We start from the raw sequence: 24,571 nt of genomic DNA, 5'->3' as shown, positions 1-24,571 counted from the left end.
ACACTATTTAATATAGCAATAACAGTCTCTTTGTTTGTTTATATTTTAAAGGCATAGTTGCCATATACATTTGTACCTTCATTTTCATATCGTGCAATGTGGCTGGGCTAAATTCAACTTTTAAATGGTACAAGATCCTAACATATAAAAATATATTAATACGCTTGAGCCACCAAACATCTTGGTACTGCTCCTAAGTCCTTCTGGGTAAAATACCAATCAATTGACTTACCTCTTGACTGGTGAAACCTTGTGAGGCTTCAGGTGGAAAGGGGATAGAGTTGTTGGGCATATTCTATAGGTGCCATCATTATATGAGGTTACAGGGGTGATAAACAAACATATTTGAACCTGAAATATCTAAAATTATTTTTTGTTTTGTTGTTGGTTATGTTGTACAATTTGTACTATCTCATAGATTCTTAGACTGTCTGCCCTTCAAAGACAGGTAAAAGGATGTGTTCTGGTACATAAAGCTGGATGTGGTGTCTTCTTTGTTTATAGCCACAGCTGTAGATTTTGGTTCATTGTAGTGGACTACAAAGCTTTCGCACTTTTAAACAGTGAACTCTGTATGGGGACTCTTTTATAACATAATGGTTATTTTCTCATGTACAGTTCCACTCGACTTTTTGTTTCTGTTATGTTGGTCTAACTCATGCCATTCCCAGCTGTATCTCTGGGTTACGATTGAGACTCAATAAAACGTTTACTTGTCAAAATATGAGGAAGTGGGCTTGACCAATAAGTAAAATCTGGTAAAAAAAAAAAATAGAATTATTTGTCATTTTAAACTCTGTTTAGAGACCAATAAAATGAATAGCTTAAATCATGTGTTTGGTCATAGATTTTAGGGAACTGTTTTGTGACATTTTTAAGAGGACTACATATTTACTTGTATGTCATACAATATGAGTTATGTCTCTGTGGGTTCACAGAGTAAAAGAAGAAAAAAAACACAGGTATGACATTGATCATGCTGTGTTGTCAACAAAGCATTAAAATGCTTAACGTGTATTTATATTTATATATTATGTCATAAGTGCTTTCTGTAGGTAACAATGCATTTCTTGCCTGTGAGATTCTAAGTTTCTGCATATACATCTGACATCTGTAAGATTTAGCTGCAGGTGTAAAATTCTCACAGAAAAGTAACTTGGCCAGTGACTTGGATTTGGGAAGAAAAATTACTTTTCTTTTTATTTCTGCTGATTGTAAGCGGAAAAAAATGATGTTATATTAAACAAAGATGTAGTTGTATTCAGCCCTATTTGTCCTATTTGAACACATGCAACATTATAGAATATTATATTTTCATTTATGTTTTCATTTTTATGGCTATTAAGATAGATGGATTTTAGCTATTGAATTGTACCTAAAAATAAATAATAATAATATCTGTGATACTGGATCTTGCATTCCCACCTGTGTTCAGGTTATTATGTCTCTTATTGAACAGACCTCTATATTCCGAAATGTAAAAAAAAATGCCTATGCTTGTATTTGGACCAACCAGTTTTCCTGAATAGGTTCTATTACTAATATTATTTACCAAGAAGAATATAATCTGTGTCTGTGTCTTTTGTATTAGTCTAATTGGTTGTTTTTATTTAGCTTTCTGGTTATGGTTATGTTAGTGTGAGTGTCTATGTCCGTACTTGTTAGTGTATCTAGTGGTAGTGTCTGTGGGTTGTGTGTGCCTGTCTGGGATTGTGTTTGTGGGTATGTATGTGTGTCTGGGTATATGTGTGTCTGGTTATGTTAGCATGCGCGTGTCTGGATATGTCTGTATGGGGATGTTAGTGTGTGGGTATATGTGTCTGGGTATGTTTTTGTTTGTGTGTTTGGGATGTTAGATATTTATATCTTTTCATGTGACAACACTGAAGAAATGACACTCTGCTACAATGTAAAGTAGTGAGTGTACAGCCTGTATAACAGTGTAAATTTGCTGTCCCCTCAAAATAACTCAACACAGCCATTAATGTCTAAACTTAGCAACAAAAGTGAGTACCCCACTAAGTGGAAATGTCCAAATTGCACCCAAATTGCGCCCTCTCGATGTCATGTGTCAGGAGTGTAACTAGAAACCACAGGGCCTTGTGCAAAAAATGCTCCAGTGCCTCTCAACTTTACCAAACAACAGTGCCACTTTTGTCCCCAAGCACCTTATCAGTGCCATCCTAAACCCCAAACCCTCTTCCCGTGCCATCTTTGCCTCCAAACAGCTGGTTCGTGCTTGTTTGGGACACCATTGTCCACAAACAACTTGTCTGTGCCATCTTTGCCCTTTGCAACATACACCCTAACAGACATATAGTATTATTATTTATTGTTTTATATAGCGCCATCAAATTCCGTAGTAAACACACTTAAACAAAGTTACACATACTAACACGGATACACATGCTTACACATAAATGTATTTATTATTTTATATTATATATTTACTTATCACAAGCACACACATTCACACTCATTCTAACACACACACATATACACATGAATGCTAACACAAATGCAATCTCACGCCTCGTACACATCTATGCTCACACACATCTATGCTAACACATAGACACTTACACATTCATGCTTGTACATATAAATGCTTTCACATACAGATTCATGTTAGCACACACTTATACATTCATGCTCACATACACTTATACATGTACGTTCAACCTCACATATACTTTTACATAGACATACATGCTCACACACACTTATACAAACACATTAATACTCACATACAAACCCCCTACCATACTGATATTGGCAGAAGTGACTAGAGAGAGAGATTATTATTATTACAAGAGAATTAAGAATTTGTATGTACTTCTTAGATTTGACAATGTGTCATCACACAGTTTAACAAATATGATAACTCAAATATAACATTCATTAGGTATTATGTAAATCTTTGTATTTTAATGCTTATAAACACAAGTCCGGATTACAAATATATATGAAACAATAAGAGATAGGAGAAATTATATCCAATCTTTATTTGTGGGAAAACTAATTCCTTTTTTTAATCATAAATAAATCCATTATCAGTATTACTGTATTAATAGATGATATAAATATTCAATGCATATTAAACAAACACTCTTATTATATCAACAGGTGACATCCAGTGATTCTGCAGGGGGTAATCCTGTAATCGTGTTCATCTAATTGCAGACTACGGGAGTTTGATTCATAAGCATCTTATTGTTCCAAGTATGCTACCCGTGAATCAGTAAAACAATATCAAATACGTAAGTCAAATGCATGTCTCTTAAAACAGTTTATGATACAAGTTGAGCTAAAATGTTTTTCCTAGCATTAAAAATATGGCTAGGTTCACTTAAAATGGGAGGCTCATATGTAATCCCCCAGTGTTATTTGTAATATTTTTCATTACATGCCTTCCCTCTTTTCTGTGTATTCCTCAACAGAGGTTTTGCTATTTGATATTCATTTTCCAGTCTTCAATTTACTGTCCTGCTTTAATCTGTTTTAAATTCTAGCACATTCGGCCCTTCATATTTACCCTCCTAAATATCAAATAATTCCTATAGCATTCACCCTATGGCCAGGCTGAGGCCAAAAATTGCGTTTATAACGCATCAGCTCACATTTTAAGTAATTACTAATAAGTCCAGTCATGCTATGCCCAGCCTAGGGAAGGGTGTTTTTATCTATTGCATTTACAAAATTAGCTTTCTAGATATGTGTAATGAAATGTATGTATGTATATATATATATATATATATATGTTACAGGCCTGTATTGCAACTTAAGATTCTATATTGTAATGTGGAGATAAAATGAAACTTGGAAATGATGATCATTAGGCGTTCTGTTCTGTATAATATAGCTTCATTGTTGCAAGGATTGCTCTATTAAGACTACATGAAAATCTGCAACTTCTCCAACTGTGTCTCCTAATACTTTGCATATAAATTGAACATATCATATTGTAGTTATAAGGGAAATATGGTGCTTAGAAATCTGTTGTATTTTTAAAACATTTGCTAGCAGCAATCCCAAAATTAAATTTAAAATTGGTTGTAACTTGATTTTTATTGTTCCCATATTTGTTTATTCGATTCCAGATTCACGTTTGTAATTCAAACTTATTGTTTTCAATGAACAGAAGATGGTTTGGAATCTCTGTAATCATCAGATCAACTGCAGTATTCAAATTAGAGCTTAAAGCTGGATAAGCTTAATAGTTGTTAAACATATGCGTACATGATGATTCTGATAGCAAAGGCATCATATCAGATATATGCTGATTTTTGTTTAATAGTATATAATTATTGGTATTTTTTATATCAACAAGATTTTGTGTAGACCAATCATGTCCAAAGGGATATTTGAGAGAAGTATCTTTATTGGGCAAACCTCTAGTGTATAAAAGTTTGGAGCATGATCCTACCTGTTATAACTTGAAGATAATGTGCACGGAACTCAGAATTTCCCTTAATCAATCAACTCAACTCTGGACGAATGGAAAGAATGAGCCAAGAGGCTTGAAGCGCAACACATAGTTGTCCATTCAACTGCCACATGTTGTGTGACCACACATATAAAGGGCTTAACCAACCATTGGTGTGTTCAGTAAATGTATGCACAGTTTTATTAAAACATTTATTTAAATTGTCGATATGTGTTAGATAGCATGGTTGCATGTCTTCTCTTGCCCCATAGATAATTGTAAACTACACATGATCTTCATAAGTAGAGCCACTATAGTTACGTAGTTACTCAGATTGAAAAAGTCCAACCCTTCCAAGTACTCTTGGAATCTTTTGGTTGGATACGCTTGTAACACTGGCATTCAGGGATATATCAATTTAACTTTAGATAATACTAATCCAGTATTATCTAAAGTTATCTAACCCTATATGCCAGTGTTAGAAGCATATCCAACTTCTTTGAAGGTTCCATCAAAACCACCTTACTTGGCCGCTTCATAACTGCCCTGACTGAAACAAATCTTTACTTTGAATAACATAAATCTCTTTTTCTCTGACCTTAGAGGTTGCTCCACACAGTGTTAATCTGGGTTACAATACCTTACAAAAAAATACAAAATCTGCCAAACAATATATGAAAGAGTAAGGTTTATTCATGGCAGTACAGTACCTACAATTGTAATGGTTCCTTGGTGAATCTAAATTAGTTTAATGAATTCATGACAGAAAACTGTTCTGGTAGATTTATTGTTTTTGATTCCCTTGTCTTTTTCTTTTGTATTTTGTTTTTCTTTCATATAGCTTCACTGGTAGAAAATTAATAAATACAGTCATGCTGGTGAGAGGTGAGAAGTGCTTGAATCTGCAGTTGCCATTGCCTGAGGACAGTGGCTCCAAAAAATGCAATCACAGCAAGGGGGAGAGTACTCTAAAAGGCTCAGTATTATACAATTTGTTTTATTACTTTCAAAATGTATCCAAAATAGAAGAAGGGAATCAGAAACCTAACAAGAAAGAAAATCGCAACCATGCTTCTTTGTAAAGCATTTGTAATACAAAAATAGATTAATTTAATAATTGGTAGACATGCTTAACATATTTTACAGTACCTAATTTATGCAGTTCAGTACACTAAATAAACTCATTTAATAATTAATATATTTTCAGATTTAATAGGTTTGCGGAATACGCATTGATGTATCCTGGCCTAGGCCCCCTGCTGCCCCCTCTAGGTCGATCAAGCCCCTCGATGTCCCGCTGCACAATGGTGCGCCATGATATGATGTCTTACGTGCACTTTGCTTCTTTTAATTTACTCTGGATGTCGTCCACCAATGGGGGGGCGGCTGGGGATGTTTTCAGTTTTTTTGTTTTCTAGACAAGGTTTTTAGTCAGCTGCTTATTCCATTTTTTTTGTAAAAAATAAAATAAACATTTGATGATAGATTTATTTTAAAAATGCAAATGTGCAGTTAGTTGAACTTGTGTGAGTTTGCTGCTGCAAACTTGTCTCAATTGCGAACTATCATATACTTAATAATAAATAGATAAAATTCTGTCCCGGGGTTCAGCGTAAGTATGTCTTAAGCCCAATTACACCAACATTTCTCCCATGCGTCCAATGGCTAGGCTGAAAATGCTCATATTTAGGAAATACAACTATATTAGTGTAATGTTTGTGGAAAAGGAAGTCTCTAAAAGAATATATTGTCTCTTCAGTGTGCCTGCACAAATTTAATCAAATGCATCAATTATCTCATATATCACACATACTGGTACATTCACAGTTTATTTAAGTTAATATGATGTATTCATACATAAAAGCATATTTTGGAGAAAATAGTAATTTATGTTCTGGCTCCAGGCTGCATTTTTATGCTAATTTTAGAGACTTAAATATGTGAGGTGGCTTTTAAAGCAATGTCAGACAAAGTTTTATACAGTACAATTAATGTAGAATGGTTGAGGGGTGAGGTAGGAGCAACTGTGGATGTTCTCCCTAACAATGTTATTTTTTTATTTATATGGAGGGATTTGGTAGGTGAACAGGGGTGACCCTAGGGTTAGTGGTACCTGGGTGCAGTGTTTTGCAGCGCCTCCCATAAGTAAAACACAAGCACACAGTAACACACAAACGTGCTCTAGCATCCACTCACTCCATACACTTACACATAAATAAGCATGCTCTAGTACCATGCATTAACACAAACACTTGAACACCCTAACATAATACACTAACACCCCTTATACAAATGCCGACACTAAGTAATAACACACACACATGCAAGTTAACACCATACACAAGAAAACACATAATACCATACAATAACATGCACACACAAACATAATTCTCTTACACATGCTAATACCATACACTCACACAAATGCTAACACTGTACACTAGCACATGCACCCTCTACCACCATACATAACAACATACAGTAACACACAGTCTGCCATCTACTTACACACTCTCTCATTCTAGCGCTATATACTTTCACACACATACATATAAACACACACGCTTTCATTCTTTCTCATCACTGCAAATCCACTTAGCTTAATGATTTACATGGCAAGTAGGCAGATTTTTTTATTTTTCGCTATAGATTTACTTTGAAGAAAGTTTCTACAGTAAGAGTAGTGCCTTATCTAAACTGTACATTAATTGTAATCCAGTGCTGATTACAATTTATGTGTAATAGTTTTAGATGTTTTGGATATGTGATAACCACAAAAAATCCAATTCTGGAGCTTGTAATGCATATCAAAATTAGCTTTTGTTGGCATAATAAAAATTACATAATATTTTCAACTTATTTCTGTTACATAGTTAACGGTTAACAGATCGTTAAATAGGCTGAACAAAGACACGCATCAAGTTCAGCCTTTGCCATATCTGTTTATTTCTTGCTGTTGATCCAAAAGAAGGCAAAAAAAAACCCAGTTGTGGCTCTTTCCAATATTGCACAAACTAGGGGAAAAAATCCTTCTTGACCCCAGAATGGCAGTCAGATATCTCTCCTTGGATCAAGAAGCTGTTTCCCCATAATTTAAAAATTATATCCCCGAATATTATGTTTTTGCAAGTATTCATCCAATTGTTGTTTAAATGTCTGCACAGACTATAATAAAACTACCTCTGCAGGCAGAGAATTCCACATCCTTATTGTCCTTACTGTAAAAAAACCCTTTCCTCTGCCTTTGACTACATTTCCACACAATGGTTTGTATTGGCCCCGAATATATTTATATAACGTTATCATATCCCCTCTGAGGCGCCATTTTTCTAAACTAAGCAGATTTAAATTAATTAACCTTTCTTCATAACTAAAGTGCTCCATTCCTTTTTATAAATTTTGTAGCCCGCCTCTGCACCTTTTCCAGTGCTATGATATCCTTCTTTAGAATAGGTGCCCAAAATTGCACAGCATACTCAAGGTGTGGTCTTACCATTGATTTATAAAGGGGCAAAACTATATTTTTATCCTGCAAATTGATGTCCTTTTTTATACATGACAATACCTTACTGGCCTTAGCAACTGCTGACTGACATTGCACATTGTTCCCTAGTTTGTTGATATAACAATTCCAAAATCCTTCTCATTTGTTGTTATCCCTTATTTACTACCATTTAGAGTGTAGGTTGCTTGTGCATTCCTTACCCCGAAGTGCATAACTTTACATTTATCTACATTGAATTTCATCTGCCATTTGTGTGCCCAGTCCCCAGTCTATCTAAATCCCTCTGCAGTAAAATAATATCCTGTTCACATTGTATTACTTTACCTAGTTTTGTGTCATCTGCAAACACGGAAACATGACTTACAACACCTATTGCAAGGTCATTTATAAATATGTTGAATAACATTAGTCCTACAACCGAACCCTGAGGGACACCACTTACCACTTTTGTCCAGCTTGAAAATTTACCATTTATAACAACTCTCTGTACTCTATCTCTAAGCCAATGTTCAACCCAAGAACAAGAATTTCCATCTGGACCAATTTCTTTCAGTTTGAATACTAACCTATTGTGCGGAATCATGTCAAACCCCTTGGCAAAATCCAAGTAGATTGCATCCACGGCAACACCCTGATCGACACTTCTACTTACTTCTTCGTAAAATTAAATTAGTTTAACATGACCTATGTTTCATAAAACAATGCTGATTTTTGCTCATAACACTGTTGATATGTATTATTTCCCCAACATTTGTCAAATTAATATTGTTATCTTATGACCAGTGGAAGGTTGTATCTAAATGTTATCAAAATCTCCTGTGCTCTGTGAATTGTTTTAAAAACTCAGTCAAGGGAGTTATGCTCATTTCTAGCAAAAACAAGTATATTTCCAAGGTGAAATTTCCAGCCATGAAATATTTCATCCAGATGGCTAGCAGCAGTATTTCATACCTGCCACATGCAGGGCATTCTGAACTCCAAAATACTATAGTAAATGTTGACCTAGAAATGCTAATCTGGTGATAAAGTTATATAGAATAACCTATTTCTCTTTTAATAGCATTACGTTTCATGTTATAAATGTATGTCTGTTTATGTTTTTTATTATTCAGTCAATGCCATGTTGGACTTTCCTAGGCTCATTATTATAAAATAGTAAAAAATAGTAATATGTTTCTGAGATATGACAAAATGTATTATTTATATACTACTTGTACTTCATTATTTGACATACTCCTGTGAGTTTTTTGGTGGTTGTTCCTACAGATGAAGTGTTATCCAAGCATTTTAAGTCACTTGCATTAGAATACTCTCTAATACTGCATAATTATTCTGGAATTTTACATTTTCTACTTGATTCAGCTGTTTTATTTTATGTTTGTTTTTGCTCAACAGAAGAAAAGCACCTAAATAAAAGTTATATTTAAAACAGAATTTACTTTTGTATCGAAAGGGTCTTAAAATCTTTGAATTGAACTTCACATCTTTATTGTTAGTTTATTAATTAGGGTTATAATTGTTACGGGTAGAAGTATTCAAAGTCAATATTAATGGTTTAGGAACACAATATATGAGCTGAAAACAGCTAATTAACAATACCTTTGGCAATTTATTTTAAACCCAGATAATAGTTTCCAGCAAGGATGATTTTCATTAGGGCCAAGCTAAATCGACCACCTGGCTCCCTTAAAAGTGTTAAGAGGAAAAGTGACAGAGGACTGCCATGAGGACAGGTTAATTTACCCCTAACGACAAAGGGTTTTTTATGTGTATGGACAAGAGAGTTTTCAGTGGTTTCCCTGTCACTGACAGTAATTTTCCAGTTTCTCATTTCGAGTACTCAACAAAACAGTATTTTTCTTCAGAGCAAGTAGTGCTTTCGGAAATTACACAGGAATATAAACTATGATTTACTATCAATAAAATCTAAAAATGTGTGCAAAAGCTATACAAAACTCATTTTTTTACCATTGTATCCATTAGAAATTGTACATAAAAATGCAAATATATTCATTTATTTATAGAAAATTCTCATGTGTCTGGGCTTTTTGTCTACTCTTGTGAGTAACAACTAAACTATAATGTCCACATTACTTTTTGTAATCTGTACTTTTTTTCCAGGGTTCTAAAACCAGATATTTTTTAAATGTAGGCCAACTATACCATTTTGCCACGGTCATTTTATTGCTTTTTATGCAGCCATTTCCCCACCAACTTCTTATAAAGCATGTGCCAATAAATGAATCAATTTCCACCCACCCTTGCAAATTTCCTAGGATTAATTCCTATAATAGATACCAAAAAATTCCACCGGCAACATCCCCTGAATACAATAACTAAGCATGTGGGGAATAAATAGATTACTTATCAGCATCCTGTCTAGGATCATCACACTTTTTTTCTTGCCAACTATGCTAGACATTCACATGTCCTCACGGGTTTTCATGGCATCCATCATCCCTTACTGGGACATGAGTGATGAAATGGGGTTCCTAAACCTATGCAGCACAGTAGTAAATTATCTAAATATTTTTAATACGGTGCCTGTAGTTATAGAGAATCATACCTGGTCAATAAGAATGGCTTTCATCTAGCCAAAGGGGAAGTTAACTTCTGAGACACTTCCAGGAGAGCTATAAGGTAGACAGGTCCATTAAGGCTTTGTGCTTCAACAATGTATAAAGCATAAACATATTGACTGTCTAGGGGAATATAAGGTGAAAATTCATTTGTGGTAGTAAATGTATCATGGTGTAGCCAACAGAAATCACTGCATGAATTCAATATTTCTTCATAGTGGCAACTGGTGAACTTGTTATATATATATAAAAGGTAGGCATAAACGTATGTTGCATTGCTTCTACGGTAATGTTCCATGTGACATGAAGGACCCTTTAATGCTTTTGCAAATGTTTTTTAAATTTTTAGTGTGGCCCGAGGGGAGGGTAGGTTTAAATGTAGCATAAACACATTTAGAACTATATCTCATGGAAATCACAAAGTCCATTGTATAGATGTCCTCTTTCAGCTAATATACGTCTTGCAAATCAGTATTTCTTTTTTTCAACTTTGTATCTTCTTTATTTGATGTTGTATTTTGATGTTGTATTTTATTTGATATTTATCCAATCTACATAATGTATGTACTCCTATTTTCTCATTAGTTTGCCTTTTTGTGTTGAAAAGATTTTTTCTTTAATTTCAGTTTCAATAACCACTGAAAAAGATTCATCTTATCTAAAATAATGCTACAATTTCTACATAATTGCCTGCCTTCCTATGTTATTGGCCATAATAATCAGAAGATGAAAGTATTTTCACTAAGTGATGAATGTTATAAAATGTTCTCTCTACAGGTTGCTAATAGCTGTAATTTGAGAGAGAGAGCTTTTGTTTCTTTATCCCATAAATCCCCTATTTTTGTACTTTATTTATAGCTGGACTGTATAGTACATGCAGATACACATATCTCTTCCCAGATATATCAAATTAAAAAGAACATTGATGGTTATATTGCTTAATTATTTGTGTGGATTTAAGGTAACAGGCCCCTTATCATTACTGTACTCAGCACCATTGTTAAATGAAACTCATGGGGTATACAACTCTCTGCCCTTTGCTAACAGTGGAACTCTAGCATTTTTGACTCTTCCAATCTGGCAAAAGGGTTGATTCTCTAAAAAGCTGAGTCATGGAATTAAAGGGTTCATTTGGCTGAAAAATATGACAAGGCTTTAACTGGGAAAACAACTCTAGTAATTACTAAGAGATGATGAAATTTCTTTGAAGTTTTACATTTTTTGTTAAACCGATCTTCCAACTCATATGTCATAGACTGCAATTTTCAAATTGTCCCAATGTCCCAAGGTAACCTTGGAAATTCCTATTAACCAAGGGGTGGCTAAAATAAAATGGGAATATGGTACTCAAGCTATGCCCCAATCAAAAGGCTTAGATGGATGACTCCCTTTCTGGTATGTGGGATTGTGGAGCTAAAATAAACTAAATGAATACCCTTCCTACTTTCTTACCTCTTAAGTAGTTCTAGTAGAATGTGGATCCACGCAATGGGAAAATTGCTCTCCATTCCTTTGGTAGCCAACAGGTGTAAGTTTAAAAATCAAAAGCATTGATTATACAATACCTTTATCCCCAAAACATTTAAACCCCCTCACTGTACATGGCACATTGACTATTGAGACTTAGAGTTAATTTGAGATGAATTCCTGTCAAGTATGCAGTCAAGTCGGCGGTGGTCAATATGGAAGTTGGACATTCGTCTACTACAAACCCAACTGCCAACTTGGTTGCACTTGACTTTTAGTGAGTTAACGCAAGAGTGTCTGATGTTCAGAGCCGGCCTTAGGCGTTGTGGCGCCCTGTGCGGACTACTCCTTTGGCGCCCCCCCTCACTACCCCCCCTCTCTGCCCCTCAAACTACTCCCCCTCAAACTCCCCCTCCCCTCTGCCCCTTCAAACTACACCCCCCTCTGCCCCTTCAAACTACACCCCCCTCTGCCCCTTCAAACTACACCCCCCTGCCCCTTCAAACTACACCCCCCCTCTGTCCCTTCTAACTACACCCCACCCCCCCACTTACCTTATTGCCGGAGTCCTTCGGAGAGAGCGGGAGGCATCCGTCTTCTCGCTCTGCCGCGGTGCCGGCATTTCACGTTGAGCGCCGGAATAGTCCGGCGCTCAACATGATATGCCGGCACCGCAACGGAGTCACGGAGAGTAAGGGGCGCCGAGCGGCTGCTGAGAACTTCACGAGCAACTGCTCGGCGCCCCTGCCCGGGACATGAATGATGTTAAATAAAGTTAAAACCCCCCCCAAAAAAAAAATACGATGTTTCAAGTTAAGTCCCGGGCAGGCGCCCCTGCTACCATGGCATCCTGTGCGGTCGCACAGGTCGCACACCCCTAAGGCCGGCCCTGCTGATGTTAATGGTAACTCTCCCCACACAAATGATGTAAACTGGGGGTGTCTGTTCTTGAGTGGCTAACAGCTCTGTTTTTAAAGCTTTGGAAGCAACAGTGAGTAGAAGGGATGTAGTTGACAAGAGAATTAGGTCTGTGGTCGCAAACACCACAGCGAAACAGCAACACAACACACCCGAGTGTTAGGGACCATGTTAAGTAAGCTGGTAACACTAGCCATGATAAATAGCCCAATTATAAGATACAATATCTGCCTGCGGAGTATAACTAAGCGCATAGGCTGTTGTAAGCTTATAGAATGTAAGGGTTAGAAATTACTAGAAACAATTCAAAATTTCACAGGCCATCCTTACACAAGGCTGAGAATCAAAGAAGGTGTTTAACAAATAGGACGGTTGGGTAGATTAGATTTGTCAAGAGTTTTCACGAGCAGTCAAAGGGCAGCTGGATATCATGCATACAATAATTTCAATTCCAACAAGGACAATAACAATCCAGATGAACAGTATAGATGAGCACAGTGGGAAAACAGGGTCATACATTTTCTTTAAAGTAGGTTGCCATGACAATCACTGCAAGTGCTATCTGGGTTCTCAACTCCTTCCTAACTATATGAACCACTCTTCAGATTCAATGTCCTTCCTCCGTATAGAAGCAAGTGTACCTTCCTGGCTATTAATGGATAACAATGTTCTTCGATGTATACAAAAAAGCTTAATAGATAGGCATCCCTTCCTTTCTGACAACTTGACAGTAAGAAAACATGAAAGGGCATATTAAGAGATGACATAATTCTCCCTCCTTGTAATCTACACGTAAGTACACGTGGGGATCAGGTTTTGATAACAGTCTGGTTCTGGATGATTGAACCTAGCCATCATGTTGTGTTACTGAGCGTAAGATCTTTTGTTATGCTTTAGAAACAATAGTAGATGGTTTGGAAACATTTGGCATTTGTTGCCTTAAGTTCAATTTCTATGCAAATGTAGGAGTCGGACAATGTAATATCCTGTTTGTTCGGAAAAGTAATTTCCTTCGGCATTCAGATTGCTAAAGATTTCATTTACTTCGGTTTATATGAAGCTGCTCTGTCCTGCAGCAAGGTAATCGAAAATAGGGCAAAAAAAGATGCCATTAAGTTAAAAAAGGGTTAAAATATCAAGTCCTCTGTGGCTGTCTGTTTAAGTGGCACATTCTTTTCACACATTTATGAATTTGCCAGTATCCCATAGCAACCCTTTGCTCTTCATAGACCTTTATATTTTGACATATCATTAAAATACTACTCCTAAAAATAACACCTTCCAAATAGAGGATGCGACTTAGAGCTAGTATTAGGAAATGCACAGATCTGTATCATACATGCATTTACATTATTACATTATTACATTACAAATTATATTTACCTACATTTAAACAAGAGTTCCAAGTGAACATACATTCATGTCTGCATTATCCCCATTATGTGTATTCAATAAGTATATATTTTTATATATTTTATCTTCCTTTCTAAAACGGCATTGTATATTTTCGATATTTTGCTTTTCCAAATATTGCAAATGAAGTTTTATAATAATACTAAACAATGTTGTCATTGTTGTTTCAGATGGCAAATGAATTAATATTGTATTATCACTTGCGTTTATTGATATCTAACATTCCTAGATGATATTCTTCTCATTCAATTCAACTGAAATTCCTACTTGAATAAGCTTGGCTTGACTTACAATATCCTTTCTTCCTAAAAAGTAATGGTTTACATAAGGATCATTATGACAATGATTTGGTTGCCATCATTAACGATTCATTACAACAAAATCTGTACAAAATTGGTCAATTATAAAACAAATTTTAAAGAATCTCAGGGTCAGCTCATTAATTTCTCAACAATAATTATTAAATTCACATCTCTATAATAAGTATTTTACATAGAAACCCATATAGCATTTGTGTAATGTTAGGAAAGAAAACCAAGAAAAAGTGAGAATATGAGGCACATTCAGGGATGAACTGAGACCATCCAGGGCCCCGGGTAACAAAAAGCCATGGGCCTGTCATCATGGCTTTATCTTGGAAAAATTCCAGCGACAGTTTACCACCAGTTAGGCACATCCATAATAGCGAAACATATTTATGGACAGGGGAACCAATGTTATTAAACTAATAAAAACTACATATCCAGGCATTATTCGTATGCAAATGGAAATTAACTATTTCAGTGCCTGTGAGAAAAGCTGTTCATTAATTTACACCTACAGACAAGCAAGAATCATATCATAATTTAGGGCAGTTTCCCCCTCCCCACTCTCCTGTCAGTTGATTTTCCGCAGCTCGCTCATACCAACTCTTTCTGTGGGGGGCAATAGACGGCAGTAGGAGAGGAGGAAGGGCTCAGATAGGGCAAGGAGGGCTGAGAAGACTATGAGGAGTGGGTAGAAAAAGAAATAGGGGATAAGGGCAAGGGTTACAGAGGGAGAGAGTACAGGGGGCACAGAAAGGACTTGGGGGGCATCAAAAAGTCGGTGGTACCATTTGGTATAGAATCGGCCCTGGTTAAACGAACAAAAAAACCTGCCTGAAAGTTCTTGGTGATGCTTTGGTGATGCTTACAATTACCTATTGTTTTATTTCTTAAATACAGTTCAAATGGCTTGGCTACTAAAATGTAATACACAGTTGCTCGTTCTAATGGAAGGTTAGCGTACCCTGTAATTCCAAAAGTTTATAGCATGCTTTCATTTTATGTACTCTCTTGGAAAGTGTTTTCATCAACTAATACCAGCTGTCAAAACAAAACCTTAAAACGGCTTATGTGCCGCATCATGACTTATAAACTTCTCTAGTCTGTGTTTAACCCGAGTATAAACCTCTCGTGCAGTGGAAGAAAAAACTAAGTGAGGAAATATGAACTCTTACTTCTGGTTCCTTTCTACCTGCATACGGTTCTATTTACAAGAAGCAAAATTAGCCTGAGAATAGCCACATTATTGGGAGTTGGGTACCTAGGTACCATCTTAGTTGTTTTCTTGGTAGTAACCAATCGGTGTCATTTAGATCTTCACACTGTGACAGGTTCCATTTCCATGTACTCTCTGCACCCATAACGTTCTATAACTGTGCATCAATCTATCTGCAAGATTAGCGTAAACTAATCTCTGGGTTTTGTGATTGTTAATACTACAGCTGAGTCTGTAAACAAGGTATTCTATTCACTGACCAATAACAAATTTAAAGGAATAGTCTACTGCCCAAAATTATATTGTTGCATTTTGTATCCTATATGATACATTTTATTGGTTCAGCATGGGAACTGGAATAAATGTGCGATTCCCTGGTTTCTTTAACATTATACCGTATTTGCTCGATTATAAGACGGCCCTGATTATAAGACGACCCCCCAAAATCAAAATATTAATTTAGGAAAAAAACAAAAAGCCTGAATATAAGACTACCCTATAGGAAAAAAGTTTTACTAGTAAATATTAATTCATGTAAACTATTTTTTCATATTTAATAAAAGCTATGATTGAGAAAAATATATATTTTTTAATTTCCTTTTATTTGCCAACCTGCCCCCCAGTTATGAACATCTGCCCAAGGCTTGCCACTCTGCCCCCAGAAATGCCTTATACCCCCTATTTGCCACTCTGCCCCATGATGTGCCTTTTAACCCTCTATATGCCACTCTGCCTCCAGAAATGTCTTATAACCTCCTATATGCCACTGTGCCCCATGATATGCCTTTTAACCCCCTATATGCCCCTCTGCCCCATGATATTCCTTATATCAGAGTGGCATATAGGGGGTTAAAAGGCATATCATGGGGCTGAGTGGCATATAGGGGGTTGAAAGGCATTTCTGGAGGTGTATGTATATATATAACTGCTAACAGCAATCACACTCCTATCAAGCCAAGGCAGCCAGTACATGCTGGAACCTGGGGATGATAGGAGTGTGAGTACAGCCTCCCTATGCCATGCTACCACCACCACCCCCCTTACACATCCATGCTATCATACACACACTCATTCACAAACATTTAAATACTCATTCATTCCATTAATCACACATACTTGCTCAAAAACCCTCCCCCACCCCCTTACCTGAACTGCAGATCTCTCATTTGAAGACTTCTGCAGGGGCCCGGCTGTGCGAGCAACTTCCCCCAGAGGAAGGAGGGGGGGGTGGAGTTATGTGAGGACTCTACTAGCTTCCTGTTCCCCTGCTGCTAGTAGCAGAGACGCTGCTCGTGACCAAAGCCCGGTAAGCAGCATGGCCCCAGCAGACATTTTTTTGAGGTCTGATTAGAAGACGACCTTGATTATAAGACGAGAGGTATTTTTCAGAGCATTTGCTCTGGAAAAAACCTCTTCTTATAATCAAGCAAATACGGTAGTTAAGCTGGAAGATGTTAGCCATTTTGTAATTATGTGGCCTACTTTTAAATCAGTGGAAACATTTTTACATTGTACTGTCCACTTTGCTATAAATTATATAAATTGGTATTTTTTATAAGGTCAGTCTAGGCAGCGACACTGCTGGCTGATAAGACTAGTATTAATGGCTAGATTATATATATATATATATATATATATATATATATATATATATATATATATATATTAATGTATTATTATTTTACATTAGTATATGATATGGAATAATCACACTGTCAGACATAAATCAGTAAATAAGGTAAGAGTTTTCAATGTACATGAATGTAACCTTGAGCAATATTAACAGGGCTGTTTTTCTGAGAATCCCTGAAAAAATATGATATGAGAGTAACAATGTAACAATGCAATTGGAAACAAAACTCAGTGTGAGTCAAAAGCTGGTGAAGTCAGACATTTTACTGTGTGTGTAAAATATAAAAAGAAAAATAATGTTGCCACACTGCAGAAACCTGAAAAGCCCTAATGTTGCTTATTTTATTCATTCGGTGCAGTAAACACACTTGCATCTATCAAAACCTATAAAAAAATAGCTAAAGAAAATAAGAAATGAATGAAAGTGTAACACAGTTAACAAAATATATAAACTATGTGCATTGCGATCTATGTGGAAATATCTTTTCATTTTAAACATGATAAAAAACAACAATACATGTGTAATGCCATTAACAATATAACAGTCATTGTCAAGAAATCACAGGGGTAATTGGTGAGACAACATACAGGCCTACATAGGTCTACTTAGCCCTGTGAGTTTTAAGAAATCACCCACATTATATAGTGTGTATATGTATGTATGTATATATATATATATATATATATATATATATATGTGTGTGTGTGTGTGACAGAATGACCTGTCTTACAGGGGCCCAAGGTACTCAGAGATGGCTCCAGCCTGGCTGCCAAACAGGCAGGAACTCCATTGTTTAATTAATCCCATCAATAGGATTGCTGACTAGGGATTAAAGTTTGGGTGGAATACATGTATCTGTTAATTTATGTTAATGAAGTTCTGTGGCTATATCAGTCTATGTTTTACTACAATAAACTGTTCATTCCTGCTGTACTCAGTTCAAGGTAGTTGTGTCTACTTATTGGGTACACATAGCAGGGTTCCAAGGTGTGCATGCTGGCTGGTGCTGGAAGTGATTCCGGGGACAACAGGAGGATACATGTGGGCGATCTCTGGGAGTTACTACAGCTCTCTTGGTGAACCCGTTACATTGGTGGCAAGCAGCGGGATTGCCTCCTAGTCTGAGGGACACTTCCTTTGCACCAGGATCTATCTCCAGGAAAGAGAATGGAAGTCAGCTACGCAGAGCTGATCAAGAGGAATTGTACCCGTCTGAAGCTCTGGAGGGAGGTTCTCCACTTGGAAATTAAGTACAAGGAGAAAAGCCTCCCAACCTTTGAGGAAAGGTTTTGGCTCCAGCGGAAGTTGCGGATGTTGTTCTTGGGGAAGCAGCCCAAAGAGGAATGGGTGGCTGAGCTGGAGGTGCTGGTCCAGACAGAGCTGAGGCTGGACGATGGATATCGGGCTCTGCAGTGGTACGCAGCACAGATGTGCCTGGGGCTGGAGGATAAAGGTCCCACAGAGGGCTATGGCTTCGGCGGCCCAGGATTATTAGTGGAAATTATAGAAAAGGATCCGACTTCGGTAGTGCATCGGAGTGTCGGGAGGAAGACATCCAGGAGCGAAGGGAGGAGGATATCCCATACGTGCCTAAACTGTGGGCTGACCTGGATTATTTGGTCACACAAGAATGGGAACTGGAACAGGCAAGAGTTATTTGACCATGTGCAACAGTATGCCCCAGTGACCATGGATTTCATTGATTTTACTGCGTGGTCACCTGAGGATGTTGACCCAGAAGGGGTGGATGGGACTGAGTCACAGGGTTACTGGACAGCTAACCCTGATCCGATAGCGTAACTATGTGATTGTACACCACAACCAGATCCAGAGACTGTGGATTTAATTGATTTTACATCTGAGGATGTTGGTCCGGGAGGGCTTGCAATTGGCTTCCCTTCCCAGCAAAAGAAAGAAGGTTTTGTGGGTGTAGTAGCTGGCACTGCGGTCTCCACAAGTACCCACCCAGCAGAAGAGCTGCCATCGGGGCAGAGTGCCGCTGGCCTCTGCCTGCTCCTTTCCCTGTTTCCCGAGCCTGACCACAGCAAGCTTGTAGGGTCCAGTCAGGCAGCCCCAGAGACTGTGGTAGTTGATGGGACTGCAGTCTCCACACCTGGGTCCCCGGAATGTTTGGCAGTTGGCCCAGATCCCCGCTCCCCAGCAGAAGCGCTGGCAACAGGGCAGAGTGCTGCTGTTCTCTGCCCACCCCTCCCCCTTGTTCCTGAGTCTGACCATGACGCTCCTGCAGTGCTCGCTCAGACCACCCCAGCCGAAATACTGGCAACAGGAGAGAGGCAGGACGGCCCCTCTCCACCAGCACTGGAGGTGCCCGCAAACCCTATAAAAGAGATTTCTCCAGGTCAGAGTGCAGCTGGCCTATGCCCTCCCACATCAGACGTCCCTCCACTAGAGGATGGTACGAAACCAGCACTGGGGGACATGTATCCCATACAGGTGGATGAGACTGTGGTTGCCACCTGTGGTCCCCAGAATTGCTGGACAGCTGGCTCGGATGCCCAACCCTTGATTGAAGGGGTCCCCGCCACCCTGTCATCTCCCCAGCGGCTGAGAAGACTCCAGAGAGAAGGTGCAGTTGGCCTGTTTCACCTTCATGTAGTCCATGCAGCAAACACTCATTCTTCGGTATACTACATTGGATGACTTGCTCAAGAAGGCGCCATTAACTTTATGGTGAAGGCCTGTATGAGGTAGTGGTACTGTGTCTGTGGTGTATATGTGTGTGCAGGTTTTGCATTTTTTCGCAGACAGGGGAAAGTGCAGTCAATTGTTGGCCTGTTTAGAGGTAACAGAGCGGAGGAAATAGCGGGAATATTTATTTTAGTCTCTGATCTGTATGAAGGGTTCTTTGAAGGTGTTTTGCTATTTTCTGTAGGGCCTCAAGCTATGAGCTGTACTTGACCATTCAGGGACCCAATCATTCCTCTGTGGCACTTTGTGTTTTAGAAGTTCTCCTCTGTGTATGTTGGTTGCCCTTTTCATTTGGCCATCTGTCAATTTAATATTTTATCCTTGAACATTAAAGTCCTTCCTGGGGTCTTTTAGTTTTTTATCTCTCTCTCTATGTGCTTGATTTTATACACTTGCTAGCAATGGATGCGGCTGAAATACCTAAATTTAATAATTAGTAGGGGTGTCTGCTGTAAAAAGAAAATATTCTTCCGTTCATTTAGACTGAATTGATTATAAGGAAAATCAATGTAGCCACACTGATCCAAGTCTTCACTTGAAGTTGATTTCTTTTATTGGGTCAACAAGTCAAACAATATTTCAGGACATATGATTTAAGATCTTTTACTGCCTTGTGCCAAGAAAATATATTAACTAATTCATTAATCATGAAAGTATACATTTGTATGTATGAGGCTAGCTGAGCCGGGAACATTCAGTACGTCTGAGGCTGTTGGTTCACTCATGCAAAGGAAACTTGCCTCACACTTTGGATCTAACCTTGTGAGTGGGACTATTCTAATAGGCTAACGAAGAATTTTCCATTCTAATACAGACAGTGAACTAAGATCTAAGACTTGGGTTCATCATAGGGCAAATATCTGAGCAGATCGCATACATTTTGTTTGAAAAGGCTTCAAAAAGTTTGTAAATATGCATAATTAAAAAAACAAGAAAAAAACAGCTGTATGTAGATTTGATAGCTACAGTCAGTTATGCAAGTCATTCTTACTGTATGTTTTTTTTTTTGGAATGGCACATTATACCCTATTCATATATTGGGGATCAGTATCAAGAGATGTAGTGTGCTGATATTGGTCTGAAACATATTTCCTATTTACTGGCACTCTTATATTTACAGGAATTCATCATGTGTATAATGTTGCCCGGCTATTGACAGTACATGGCAACTGAGCTTTCAGCAGCAATAATATTAGTCACTCCATTCTTTCTTGTCTGTATAATTCATCATACCATGCACGCTGTTGTTAATCCAATACATTGTTTGATGTCCCATTCAGTGCGAGCTACGATTTATGTAGCCTGCTACAGTATCAGAGATAAATAAAATTGAAACCGAACAGTAAAACAAGAATTCTAAACAACAAAAAACCCTAATGCTATAAATGCATCTGGGGATGTCTCAGGGCTGGTTACTCAAAGTTTCTCCTGTCATATTCTTATAGAAGTCAGGAAATTATGAGGTAGCAATAAGAGGCGGGGACTAGCTGGGCATAGGGGTCTATTTTGAAGGGATGGGGCAAGGCAAGGGACTAGGGAGGAGTAGGTGAACCCTGGTTGGCAGTTTGAGTGCCCATACACAGAGCCCCATTTGGAGGTTAATCTAACGGTAACACCCATGCTTTCTAATTGTAATAGGCGCTGAACCTTTCAGTAGACAGGGATTTAGGACTGCAGCATTATACATGGTCCTTCAAAGCTTACCAATTTATGAAAATAGGGATTGAAGCTATGTTTCATCAGATTGCCTTTGGAGTTAAAAAAAAAATACACTTGCTTCTCTCTGACTTTATATGTACTTATACAAGTGAGATTTAGATATGTGGTAATAATTGAAATATTCTTACATCACAGAAGCAACAGGACTTTTCCAGAAAATAGGAAGATCTCTTTTGTAGCAGGAGAAGCAAGGCTACTAAAGCCTAATGCTGGATCATGGCATGTACTAATGACCTCTCATTGTAACCCATGATGGCCAGGATGGACAGCTGGGCTTGTAGAGATTGTGACAGCCCAGGGTTATGGTTTTTAGTTTAGGGCCATGTCCTCTCATAGGTAGAGGTAGTCCTAAATACGGTGGTGTTATCGGCAGGGTAAACACTTGTTGGGTAAGATGAGTACATAGTTGCGATGCTCTCATAAACTTAATTTTCTGTATATCCTGTGCTGCCTGTATATTGTATGTATTATTTTAGGAATAAATGTTATGTTCTGAGAGGTGCAGTGAAATATTTATAATGGATCATTTTTGCCAGGTTTTGTTCGTGTAACACACTTCTTCGTCGTACATATTTTGCCAAAACTGAAAAAAAAATATATATTCACAATATTAGAAAATGCATATATAATTTTAGCAGTCAGGTATTTTAGTTATAGCTACTGAAAATGTCTATCAGCTTCACACAATCCAAAATAAATCCTGCGTCTTATTTGGAAAGCAGAAACAGCGTGAAACCTGATAAATGCATTAAACCTATCAAGGAAAAAAAATCAGTAACTATACACAAATAGTTCATAATTGAAGGCTTTTAATTCTGAATTCAGTAAAAGCTGTATGAAACCATTTATTTCAAAACACCTAATTATTTAATACATAGTTATTTGTAAATGTGTAAGCTTACTGGGCATGAACGGTATCATTTTAAAATAAAAATCATTCTGACGTTCGTATTAAAAAGATAATATTTATTCATCTGAGCTACAAGGGAAAGAACAAAAACCACTTGTATGAAATAATACATTTCTCACAGCTACTCTAAGATGCACAGAAAAACACAAAACACGAATGTCAGTTTTTGATTAATTACAAATTGGTTTTCCCTTTGCACACTGGGAGCTATTGCATTTTTAGTTAAATGATGCTGGATGGTTATTTGAAAGATAAGCATACTGTCAGAGGTTCTCATTCACAAAAAGCCCATTATGTTAGAGCAGGTGAGTGACCTGTGTAAAATCCCCAGTGTAGAGACTTCAACAGTTTACTGGATTAGAAGTCTAGCCACGTCAGTGAGGAGAACACGTCAGCACAACAAATTGGAAAATATCCTGGGATTTGTGGAAATCAAAAGCGGTATAAAAGTCACTGGTTCCTAAAGTTATCAGCAAAATTTACAGCCAGATTTAAAGGTATTTATGGTCCAACCACAATCTTGAGAAAGTGTACTTAAATCTATCTTTTTATTAAGTAGAAAGGTTTTTAGATGTATTAATGAAAAACAGAATTTAATAATAACAAACAAATTGACACAGAATACTATAACTACCAATCTATCACATAGTGATAGGGGTCCTCAAACCAGCCTATGTATACATTTAGGCCAATAGATAAAACACTGGTTGATGGTTGTCTGTGAGGACCATAACTTTAAAGAGAGGCAGTCATCTTTGATGGGCCAATATGTTCAAAATATACACGTCTTGGGGTGATGAATAGGAAACATAAATTCTAGATGCAGAAGCCTAGTTGTCCTCATCGCCAGATGCAAATTACCCATACATGCCCGAAACAAAACAAGAGCAAAAAAAGAAGGAGTGGGATGGCTCTTTTTTTAAGTAATCTATTGTAGTAGATGAAGAAAATGTGGTTTAAGTTGACAGGTAATATTCTACATGCATACCTCCCAATATTAACTCTTTGGGATCCAAATCCTTAGCCCATTAAAGATGCACACATGTTGTATGAACATTATTAACACCTCACATGGCAGTGTTAAAAATGTTTGCAGTTAAATGTATATGGACATTATAAACATTGCACTTCATCTGTTAGCCAAAAGGCCACTAAAAACAGTGGATAAAAAGTTTTGTAGTACATAACCGTGCACTTTACCAAGGAACCGGAGCACCACCAAAGCACTTTTCTATAACACACTTAAGTTGTACTGGAGTTTCAGTAGCACCTCATTAAGAACAACCTGCGGTTGGCCTATTTACTTAAATAATAATACTAATGATAACAATTTGAAATATATATATATATTTGTATGTGGCTGCATGCTTTTCTCCTGCTAACCGAAGGTTGGGATCTATCACACAAGCAGCAATAAAGTTAAATGAGAGACACTATTGAGCACTGGCCCACCAGTCATTTGCCCAGTTGGCCTAATGCCCAGTCTGGCCCTGAGTTTTATATAGTGTCAGCCTTATGGCCAGAATATTGAATGCTCCCTGAAGAAGTTGAAACTCCTGTGTGTAACTCATCCCACTTAACCAACCTTGCATTAGCTGTGTAAGAGGAATCGCATTGTGAAAGGTTCCTCATTCAATGTATATTGACTGTGTAGTGGATTTAAAGGCACACATTTGTGCACGCCATGTGCTTCGTGGAGAACTGACAGGAGGGGATACTGGAATCAAGTCAGACAGAAAGAGACAAGCAGAGCAATGCTATGGGATGGGAT

At 37.5% G+C, this 24,571-nt stretch overlaps 1 protein-coding gene across 6 annotated transcripts in view; it reads left to right on the top strand.

Annotated features, from left to right (window-relative positions):
- Window positions 1–24,571, top strand: part of LOC128497386 (poly(rC)-binding protein 3-like) — a 292,930-nt gene that overhangs the window by 112,263 nt on the left and 156,096 nt on the right. For all 6 annotated transcript variants that reach the window (XM_053467439.1, XM_053467438.1, XM_053467434.1 and 3 more), the window contains one exon: window positions 3,127–3,260. The gene's annotated coding sequence lies outside the window, so the exon portion shown is untranslated. The remainder of the gene's footprint in view (window positions 1–3,126; window positions 3,261–24,571) is intronic.

Source organism: Spea bombifrons, chromosome 5 (genome assembly GCF_027358695.1).
Source record: "Spea bombifrons isolate aSpeBom1 chromosome 5, aSpeBom1.2.pri, whole genome shotgun sequence".
NCBI lineage: Eukaryota > Metazoa > Chordata > Amphibia > Anura > Pelobatidae > Spea > Spea bombifrons.
This window is presented reverse-complemented; position numbering and strand designations above follow the sequence as displayed.